This window comes from Helianthus annuus, chromosome 3 (genome assembly GCF_002127325.2).
Source record: "Helianthus annuus cultivar XRQ/B chromosome 3, HanXRQr2.0-SUNRISE, whole genome shotgun sequence".
Classification (NCBI taxonomy): Eukaryota; Viridiplantae; Streptophyta; class Magnoliopsida; order Asterales; family Asteraceae; genus Helianthus; species Helianthus annuus.
This window is the reverse complement of record NC_035435.2, coordinates 105,532,753-105,544,881: the sequence shown is the minus strand read 5'-3', so window position 1 is coordinate 105,544,881 and position 12,129 is coordinate 105,532,753.

Sequence of the window (12,129 nt, the reverse complement as noted above, 5' to 3'; positions counted from 1 at the left end):
AGTAACTGTTTTTGAAAAACATGATACGTAATCATGAGTGAAGAGTTCTACAACGCGTTCGCTTCATCCCCGACTACTCCGGCTTCCATTGCTCAGAACATGAACTTGGAAAACGAGACCGGAACATTACAAAGGCCACCAAAACTGATGAGTATCGAAGAGTACTATGGATGGAAAGACAGATTTGAAAACTGGGTTCAGGCAAACCATTTGAGATCATGGGAGTGTATTCTGAAGAAATATGTTTTACCACGTACTGATTTGCAAGTTGTGAAGACAATTTCTGAGTTTAGTGATCAAGAACGTGATATGAACAAAGCTGAAAAGATGATGATAAGCTTGCTTCAACAAGCCATCAAAGAAGACATTTTTGTGTTGCTACAACATGATAAAACTTCAAAATCAATCTGGGATGCTCTACGAGTTAAGTTTGAGGGTAGTGAGAACATGATTAAGAGCAAGAAGGTGTTGCTAAAGAAAGAGTTTAATATGTTCAGTAGTTTACCAGGAGAAGATACGAAGAAGCTGATTGAACGATACTGCCACTTAGTGTGATCCATGTCGATGCTTAGTATAACAAAAGATCATGAAGAGTGGGTAGACAAATTAGCCGACGCTTTACCGCAAAAAGAATGGGGAACATACTTGATGATCTTGAAAAACACTGGGGTGTATGATGGGTTAACTATTTCTCAGTTTATTGAGAAGATTGAAAGTCAGGATTTGGAACAGCAAAAGATCGCGAGGATGAATAGTCCAAGTGGTCAACAGGATGTAAAAATGTACTACAAAGGTAGTGTTCCGGAAGCTGAGAGAAGTCCGAAAATCCAGACTGCGTTTAGTGCTGGGGATTCAACGGAAAAAGCTGATCAAAGTTCAAACATAAGAAGTGGATTCTCTTCATTTTCGAGTGTTAATCCAAAAGATTCAACTACAAGTTTTCATTCTCAGAGCACAAAAACTGGAAATGGTTATGTGATCCAGTGCAACATCGCTTTGAATCTTCCAGACGGCCAAAGTTTTTCTGAAGAGATTGCGAAAGATCACATGGCTCTACTTGGCTCAGTGTTGCTGTCTTATGAAGGTTTAGTGGCTGGAAGGATCGGAAATCCTATGCTCACAAAGGAGGATTACGATTAGATAGACGCCGAAGAGATGGAACTGATGGACATCAAATGGTGTCTAGCTAGTGTTCTTAGACGTGCTGAAAAGTTCAAGCTGATTACTGGGAGAAATGATTTTCTTGATGCACATGTTTCTACTTTAGGTTTTGATAAATCTAAAGTTACTTGTTTTCGATGCAGGGAGAAAGGTCATTTCAAGAGAGAATGCAAAAACAGAGAAGCTGGTGGAGCTCAGAATCCGTTCGGAAAAGATGATTACTTCCGGATAGCCATTTATCAGCAAATTGGTCAGTAACAACAACAAGAACCACAGGTGGCTCATGGTAGAAAAGTGATCGAGGATTCAAAGAGAGCGTGTTTGGTAGATTTTAACTGGTATGAATACATATCACCTGAAAGCAAAGTCTGTTTAGTCAATCAAGATGATGAAAGGCTACCTGAAGGCTTCAGTTGGGATATGTTTATGGATGAAAATGGAGATTTTAAAGCTTTCATTGCAATGATAGTGAAAGAACCTGATATGTTCACTGAATGGATGAAATCTATTGGTGAAACTGTAAAGAATGTAGGAGAAAAGTCTGTCTCATCTGATGAAAGCTCACAGAGTGCAGATGAAAGCTCACAAAGCTCAGATGATAGTTCAGAAAAAGAAGTCATCTTTGATCAAACACCATCTGATTCTGGTTCATCGGATGATAATTCTGAAAAATCAATCAAGTTTGATCAGTCACCAATTGATAACAGTAGTGACGATGAAGAAGAAAAACATATTAACATTGCAAAATCTCATTTATCTCCTGAAAGTTTTCATTTTTATTTTGCAGAATGCCTGAAAAGGCTAGAGGAGAAACGAGCTGCAAAAGAACATCAAGAAATGAAGGCTGAAAGTGTTGCTCAAAGTGATGATGCTAAAAGTGTTGCTGAGGAGATTGCTGAAACTGAGCAGATGGGTGAAGCAGAAAAGGTGACCGAAGTTGTGAAAGTTGTTGAAGTAGAGAAGATAATAGAAGTTGAAAAGATTGTTGAAGTCCTCAAGCCATGTTCAAAGTGTCTTGAACCTTGCAAAGAATGTGCAGTCAAAGATGAGAAGCTGGCAGAGTATGAGAAGAAGAAAGAGCAATTACTGTTCAATGTCAACTATGTGAAAGAATCTTATGATGTCTTGAATAGAACAGTAACTGGTCTTCAAAAGACAAACTCAGAAAGAGAAGACGCTTTGACAATGATGAATGATGTGATGATGTCAAAGCAAAAAGCTATCAACTTCTATATTGAAGAGAGTGCTAAGTGGAAGCAAGAGTTGGAAACAGAGAAAATTGAGAATGAGAGAATTAGACGTTTATTACAAAGCTATTCTAGTTCTGATTATCTCATTGATCGAATTTATCCAACTGTTGCAGGTTTCGAAGCTTTCCAAGATGACAAGCAAAAGAAGAAGGATACTGGTAAGAAACCGACTGTTAGCTATAACAAGTGTCCGCCTCCAATCTGGGAAGGGTATTCTCCTAGAAAACCAAACGAGGAGCAACTTGAAAAAGCAGTCAGTATAAAGCTAAAAACATACACTACTGATGATTTACCAGAAAACATTGACGTCATTTTCACATCGTCTGACACTGATCATGAGTCTGAGTTAATTAAAAAGGTGGTTGATCAGGTGTTGGATACTGATGAGGAGTCTGAGTCAAAATCTGAGTCTGGAGGTTCAAGTTCATCAGTCAATGGTCCAAAATCGTCGGTTAAACGGTCTTATAGTACAAAATTTTGTTATCAAAAGCGAATTTGGTTGATGAAACATTTGAAGTAGCATACACTTTAAATGATTCTGACAAATTATACTCTGACAAAGAGTTTCCAATAAGAAGTGTTCGTTTTGATATGATCAAAAAGGTTTTCAAAATGACAGAAATTAATATTTCTGAAATAAAAGATCTAAATCTTACGGGAAAACCTAAAAAATACACTTCAAGAGTTCAACAACGCTTAAACAAGAAAAAGGGTTACAATTCTGGTTCTGGTTTTCAAAAGAAACCAAACCATAATGGTAGCTACAAAAAGAAAGGATTAGGTTTTATTCCACCTGAAAATCACAAAAATGAAAAACATGTTTGTGATTTTAAATCAAAAATGACATTTGTTTCAGGTGGAAGTGTAGAAGAGGAACAGAAGAAACCGTTCTGGAGACAATCAAACCAGAAGTTTCTTGCTGAGATGAAGAGAACAGGAACTGGAGTTTTTCAAAGGAGGGATACTCGAACCTGTTTCAAATGCAATGAAGTTGGTCACATTGCATCAGTTTGTTCTCAAATGGCAAAACCAAAACGGGGAGTATCTGAAAAATTGAAAGAAAAAGTTGTCGATGTTTAACCACCAACTGAACAGTTTAAAATTTTTGAAAATTCTATTCATGAAGTTGGTGAATGTTCTAAGAAAAATGTTTAAAAAAGGAAAGCAAAGAACAACAAAGTGTGGGTTGTTAAGAAGGGTAATGAGAAGGTCGACAATGAACCTGGTTCCACAAAGCTAGAGGAGCCACAGGTTGAAGGTAAAGAGGTAAAAGTTGTGTTTTCAGAAGATGATGTTGATTTTCCATCTCTGAAGTTTGAGGAAATCAAGCAAAAAGTTGGTAAGGTTGATATTTTAGATCATTTTTATTCTGATCAAAAGGAATTTGATATTGACAAAACATTGAATGGGAATGTTAAGAAAATTTTTGGAAAAATGCTTGATGGGAAAGCAAAAGGGTTAAAGACTTTTATGCAACTAAAAAGGCAACTTATAACCCTACTGAGCAAGAATTGAAAACACTCAAGGCTGAAAAGACTTGGGTGGAAATTCTCTTTCCCTGAACATCAGGACTACGCTGGAGATCCCAAGTTTGTAATCGTGGATCAGGAATCGGCATCATTCTAGTTTTTGAATAGATTGTTTGAAAGATTTTGAATGAGTTTAAATTTTACAGGTTGAAGGACTACGCCGGAGCTTCCAGGTTGGTAAGTGAGAAGCAGGAATCGGCATCTTTGATTGGTAAAATGACATGTGTAGATGTTTGTTTCCTACACATGGTACAGGTGTTTGTGTTTCTACAATTGGTACAAAGGATTCGTCAAGGTCATTGAATTGAACTTGATGTAAATCTTAATACAAGTGATTGATGAAAAAAATGATGAACCATGCCCCTAACTTACAAGAGAACCTACAAGTGGTTATAACAAACTCATTTTTCGAAAAAAATCATTTTGATTAAAACAAACTTAAATGTTTTGAAATCTAAATGAGAAAATAGTTTGTTGAGAGGGGAAGTTCTGATTGTTTATGCCTAGTGGATGGCGATTTGATGCGATTCGATATCAGTTGTCACTTTATTTGTACAGTTTGTTTTGAGTTTTCTTAAGTGGGTCAAGAGCATAGCTAGTGTTCAAATTTTTCTTTAATGTATTTGTATTTTAGGGGGAGTAAGAAAATTTCAGAAAATCCAAAAACATAAGAAAATTTGAAAAATCCAAAAACATGATATAATCAAAAATGAGTTTTGTTGTCAAAAAGAGGAAATGATAGTACATCAGTGGACTGTCACAACATGCTAAGGAATTGGAAAGTTAAAATGTGATAAACAATCTCACTGTGGATGTGTCAGTAGGTTTTTGCACATTTAGTAGATTGTGACGAGATATAAACCTAAATTCAAACTTGCTTATATCGTGGGGAACAACTTCTTGGATATATGGGTAACCCCTGAAATCTTGTTTGAAAGGTCCCTCTTTCTGAGATACTAGGTCTTTATACTCAGTGATATCTGGGGTATTATTCCGGGACTTCTGCTGAATGGAAGTTCTGACCTAGTCCCCGAATAATACTTTCCACAATGTTTTGAAATATAAGCTCGCCCTCAGCAAATTGATGAAACAATAAAATTGATAGTCATTGTTGTTGTAACAAAAGATCCTCTAAAGGGGACACACCAAAAGTCGAAGCCGTCATCTCTTTGCGTATACGGAAGTATCGACCTGAGCTCTCACGGCCCTCGCAATATAACCCCTTTAGATATCATCTGTGGTATACTCACCTGTAAGACTGAATATTGGGATCTGGATACGGGAGTATATTCAAATAGTCGGACACGCGAATAAGTTTAAGTCATTAAAACATAAATATCGTATCTCGAAACAGTTGAACTTTGTGTGAAAATTTAAAGTGGACCAATATACTGACAATTTAGGTGAATTGTTTAAAACTTATAATGAAATGAAGCTTAATGGTGTTCATGATATGTCTCATATATATGATCCTCTTACACAAACTCATAAAAATATATTGTCTATAAATATTTCTTTACTGCATTACATTTTTCTTATTTCAAAATCCAAAAAGATTTTCAGTGTGTTTTAGCATAAATTTTTTTTTTGAAAAATCCAAAAAGATTTTCGACAACTGATGTTGAATTGCTGATTTTCAAAACTCCGAGTGCTAAACATGATGACCATGTGGTAAGGGGGAGTCTGGATTTGAAAACAAATGTGTTCTAATCAAATCTTCAAGTGGTTCATCAAAATTATGAGAAAAAGCATTATGGTTTGTTTTTGATTGAGAATCTGAGTTAGTGTATGCCTTTATATTTGAAATGTGTAAATGTGTGAAATTTACTGTGAGGTAGAGATTATGCAGGTTAAGTATGAGCTGGGTTTATAGATCCTGAGCTGGAAGAGAGCCAGGTGACTATATTGGAACAATCTCCTGAAGAGCCAGGTTATTCGATCCTGTCAAGCTTATGTTTAAAAGAGCCAGGTTACGATACCTAAGAACTCTGATTGGAGAAAGTCAGGCAACGATCATGGACCTGTGAAAGCCAGACAACGATCCTGAAGCTGATGATGCTGATGAACTGAAGGAACGCCAGCAGATCGCAAGGGGGAGTCTGAAATTATACAAGAGAAGAAAGAGAGAGTGAAGCCTAGAGACTGATAGAGACTGAAGTTGCAAAGACATGACACAGTCAGACTCGACACTGAAGACTCGTCAACATCTGAGGGGGAGTCTGTTAGTGCATACATCTGTCGACTTTGTCTTGTATCGAGTCTTAGATTAGATTGTATAGATCAGGGCTCATAGATTGAGAAAATGTCAAGTCTTATGTTATGTAGATGCTGATTTCGCTCAAAACAACATATGTAAGTGATTCCGCCCGAAACAGTTTCAAGCGGAATCACAAGATTCTAATTCCGCTCCAACTGTCTCGTGTATCTTTCGAGCGGAATCAAGGCTATTATAAATAGTCACCTAGAGCGAAATCATAGTAACGATTCTCGAATTCCATACCGAGGTGCTGCCGGTGTGAGGACTGATTGTATTTGCTATCAAATCAATATAATCAGTTTTTAAAGTGAATTACTTGCTGTATCTAAGTCTATTTCTTGTTTTCCGCACCTGAAATAGATCAGAACCTCTCTGAACGACTCATTTGGGTCAATCGCACGATCCTACATTTCTTGATAAAGTTAATGATCAGATCAGGTGTTTCACTTTTCTTCCTTAAGAATTCGACCCAAGAATATCTGGAAAAATTATCAACTATTACTAGTATATATTTCTTTCCAGAAAAACTTTCTGTACTTATTGGTCCACACAAATCCATGTGTAAAAGTTCCAAATTTTGTGTAATAGAAGACTCAGAAATTGATTTGTGTGAGCTTCTTTTGGATTTTCCCATCTCACAAGCATCACAAATTTTATCCTTCTTAGAGGATATAAAAAGTAGTCCTTTTACCAAACCCTTGCTTGCTAGTTTGCTTAGGTTTTTGAAATTTAAGTGGGCCAACCTTTTATGCAACAACCAACTACTTCCTTTGTTGATTTTTGAAAATAAACATAATTTTGGATGTTCATTTTCTTCTTTGAAATCAAAATAGTATATTGATTGTCTTATTCTTTTTCCACTTAAATATATTTTGTTATCATCCATACCTATCAGCAAGCATTTTTCTGGTAAAAAGGTTACCTGAAAACCTTTGTCACAGAATTGACCACAACTTAGCAAATTATACTTTAAGCCTTCAACATAGGCTACTTTCTCTATGGTCAGACATCCATACCTTATGCATCCGTATCCCATGATCCTCCCTTTCACTCCATTTCCAAAATTTACCACTTTACCCAGCTTTGAAACAAAGTTGTTGAGTAAGCTCCTATCCCCAGTCATGTGCTTGGAGCTTCCTGAATCGCAGTACCAGATTTACTGCACATGATGGTCCTGAAATAGAATGATTAGAGGGTTTTTTGTACCCAGGCTTGCTTGGGTACTCTTTCTGATGAGATTTTAAATAAATTATTTTCTCTTGTTGTCTTTTCATCAGAAATTCTGTTATATGTAGAGCCATAAACTGATTTTGCATTTTTCTTTTTGAGATGGTGTTGAACAAGCTTCAGTATGTCAACACACATACAAGATTTATCCGAATTTTCTGATATTCTTTCTTGTGATGGAATGATTGGATAATTTTGAAAAGATGAGTGAACTGCTTCTTGAGTTTTTACAGACTCTTGTTTGCATTCACTTCTTTTTGGTTCAAAGTTGGGTTTATCAAAAGAGTATTCAGAACAGGTTGACTTACAAGTTTCAGAATCAGATTCTAATGAAAATTTATCCGAAATCTATTGAGTTGCTTTTACAAAGACAGTGGGTTTACTTTCTCTTGTTTTTACATATCCTAAACCCTCTCCTTTTTTCTTTGGTGTGGACTCAATGAAGTTTATAAATTATTTGGCTTGTTGAAAACCTTTTACATTAATTTCTTTATCGTTGATTTTCTTGTAAAGATCTTTTCTTTCATTTTCATAGAATTCAATTTTAGCTCTTTGATCTAAACTTTCTTCTATGAGTAAATGGTTTTCAAGAATAATTTTATTCATGTTCCTTTGCAACTCATCAGATTTTTTACTATCTGATTGATGTTTATCTTGCAGATTTAGAAAATCTGACATGAGCTCATTTAGCTTGTGTTCAAGATCAAGATTGTCTAAATTTATCTGTTGTCCTGAAGTTTCTGGTATGTCATAGAAAGTGCCATGAGGCAGAAATTGGCCATTTCTTCTTCTTCTTCATCAGAAGAGTCATCAGATAGCTATGTATCTGTCCCTGTAATTAAGCTGACTTGCTGCTGCTGCTTCTTAGCTTCTTCCAGCTTCTTCTCATAATAAGCAACATCTTTCAGCTTCTTGGTCTTGCATTCTGATGCATAGTGACCTCTTTGCTTGCACTTGTAACACACAACCTCAGCCTTCCCTTTATCCTTAGATCTAACTTCTTCCTTAGATCTTCCATCCTTCCTCCCTCTGTCACTTCTCTGGTATCTCTGGCCTCCTCCCCTCAACCTCTGCTCAAATGTTTTGGTGAGCAGTGCTATTGCTTCAGCAAAAGCTGAAAAATCTGATGAAGTATCAGAAATTTCAAAACTTTGGCTGTTTGATGGTTGTGGATCATTGGTAGGTGTTGATCTTTGTGAGTTTGAGATAAGAGCTAAAGATCCCCCTCTTTGAATGGTTTCTTCAAATATTTCTTCCTCTCTAGGGATCAAGATGCTGTATAAGTCATGAAGATTCATGTTTCCTAGTTCTAAGGTTGAGGACAAAGTCATGGTTAGACTTCTCCATTCTCTAGGTAAAGCATCAAGAAATTTTATGTTTCTTTCATCATTTGACTTTGTTATACCAAATTTCTTTAGCTTGTTTAAAAGTTTTGTAAATCTTTGATATGTATCATTTAATCTTTCATTGGGTAAACTTTTAAACCTATCATATGTAGGAAACATTGTTTGTTCTCTTATTTCTTCTCATCCTTTCTCCTCCTTCACAAAGATTTTCCAACTGATCCCATATTTCCTAAGCTGATGCACATGCATCAACTTGTGAAAATATGTCATTGGGGATGGCCACTATTAAGAGTGACTTTGCCCTTTCATCCCTAGCCACCAGATCCTTGCCTTCCGCGCTCCAGTTTATTTCACTTTTGGGAGCACGGGAGGCAGGGATTCCTGGTGATTGGTCAGTTGCTGTAATAGCTGGTATTTCAGTCTTGGTATATGTGGACCCCTTTCAATGGATTGAAACAGAGCTCAGTCATGACCATTGAGGAAATTGACCATCCTGATTTTCCATTGGGGGTATTCCTCTCTGACCAAAGTCGGAGGTTTAGACATAGAACCAATATTAAAAGCATTATTCCAAGATTGAAAGCTGGCCATATTTAGAGAAAAGAAGATGAGCGATTGATCGTTTGAAAATAGTTTATTCAATCTGCTCTGATACCAATTGTTGGACCCAGTATGGCCTTAAACAACTTCTTTTCACGTAATATGGCAAGTGATTTCAGTAGATGTCAAAAAGATGTGCGGAAATGGAAATCAGACTTTCAGAAACAAGACCTACAGAATTATCAAGTTTATATCACTTTGAAACAAAATAGTTTACAAGGTGATTGTAAGATTATTATCTAATACAAATGAATCTTGAATTCTGTGGGTGAGAGGGCAATGGAGTTTGTGTAGTGTATATGAATGCTAAGCTTCAAACTCAATTGTCTTCTGCTGGTTGAGCCTTCTATTTATAGAAGGCTGGGTACATGAATAAACAATGGTTTATTCATGCAATAAGTCCTGTAAAAAGTAGCAATTTGACATATTCAATGAATCCAACGTTCAAGTTGCCTTTGTAATCATGATATCCAATAATGTCAAGTTGCTTCGGTCATTGTGGCAGGATAGAGCTGAGTTTTAAACAAGTGGGGTATTCATCAGAATTTCTGATAAACCACTTCATCAGAAATTCTGGTGAACAAATCATCAGAAAATCTGATGATCAGAATCGTCGGAAACTGATGATATTGATCCATCAGAAATGACCTTCTCTCATAATCCAAATCAGCTCTTGATCAACTTGTGATTCTTTGAAGTAGATGCTATGCATTTCAGTTGTCCTATCTGATCTTCTTCTTCTTGTTGTGATCCTCAGGACTGTTATCTCTTCATAGATCCAGTTGATTGTGATTTTCTTCAATACTTACAAATAAAGTTTCCTAACAACAAGTATTAACTAAAACAATCATATAAAATAAGATGAAAATACAAAGAAGCAAAATAAAAATCATGATATATAAGATTGTTTATGTTGTGATTTAAAGCTTATTAGATGCATATTTGATCTAGTTATGGTGAATATCATATTAATAACTTGTTAGATGATGTTTAAAAACATGATCTAACAAGTGTACATGAAAGTGTTAAAAGGGTTTTGTTAAATATAATGTTTAATGGATGATCATAATCTTTGATATTGTTAAAGTATATAAAGACTTTAACTAAAATTAATGCTTTTACAAAATTTATAAAAAGAAACATACAAGATGGCTTTTGAATAAAAGTTCGATAAAACTAGAAGTAAAGTATGATTTTTGAACTAGTAAACATATGAAAAGATCATACCAAAACCCTACATGATTATGAGTTCATCTTGTTAAGTTTATGTTATAAATCTCATATCTTTTTGTTAAAAATGTTATGAGTAAATTGTTGGTGATTTTGGAAAAGAATAAGATATGTTTTTATTAAACATGGCAAAGTCCATATTTCAAAGGAAATATGGCCGATTTTTTTTTAGAAATCATAAGTTATAAAAACTATTATTTTTGACAAAATCTTTACTAGATTAAAAAGATTTGAACGAATGGTTTTTATAAAAACAAAATTAGATATAAATATATATTTTTGAGAAAATATATATTTAGTTATCTTAACAACTTATGTGCTATGTGTTATTTGATTGTATTAGTTATATATATAAAAGTTAGGAACTTGAATACAATGGTACAAATAAACGCAAGACACATTACAACTAAAGTCTTACAAGACTACACATAAATACACCTTAAAAGCACATTACGGATGATCCGAATATTCGGATACAACTTATGGACAAATCAGACTTATGGACAACTATACGGACTATATAGTATTACGGACTATAATATACAATATATCGACCACTTGGTAAACTAAGTTTTCTAAACCAAACAAGTAACCATATATATTTTTTTACAAGAATAAAAATATATCACACTTTGGTTTATTTAAAAAGGTATTGTTTTTTTTTGGAAATATATAAAGATATATATATATATATATATATATCTCCTAACATCTAAAACTTATTATTTTGGTGAAAGACTAAAATTATATTTTTTGAACGAGTCTTAAAAATAGATGATTTTGAAGATAAAATTTATACCTTTTACCAAGTATAGATTATATATTCATATGAAATATATCTTAGAATATATAAGTATATATATTCTAAGAATACAAGATCACGTATAATGAATAAGCGGATATACGTATTCCTATACGTACAACGATATACACACTCACATCACCTAACACTTGGTGAAAACACAGTTATACAATTACGATACAACTCATGAGATACAAGATATATATATCTGGCGAAACATATATACTAAACATTTATCAATTAATACATCTAAGACACATTTCAACGAGTAGCAAATACATACAAGTCTTAACACATATTCAAGATAAAAGACTTGTACACGAGTCATTACAAAGACCGAAGTGTCTAACAAATATAGGAACGTTTGTAGGTCGTGACACTATTCAGGACGACCGCACGTGAGATCTCAGTTATCTACAATTCATGGACGCAATTCTGTGAGTTCATGTCCCCTGTTCATTTTAAATGATTTACAACTTTACGACTATCGGGGAAAATACATGTTCAATTTTATGTTAAGTCATGGAACGAAACACCTTAGATCATGTGCGAATAGGGTTATACATCTAAGCACCATTAATCTAGTATGGACCTAGGTACAAGGGGTTAGATCTAATGGGTTTTGGCGAGCCCTACTCTTAGTCGTGAACCTATACAAAAGAGTGCGTTTGTGTCCCAGTCGATAGTAGTCGACACAAAATCGTCTAGGTTTGGATTGCTTCCTTTT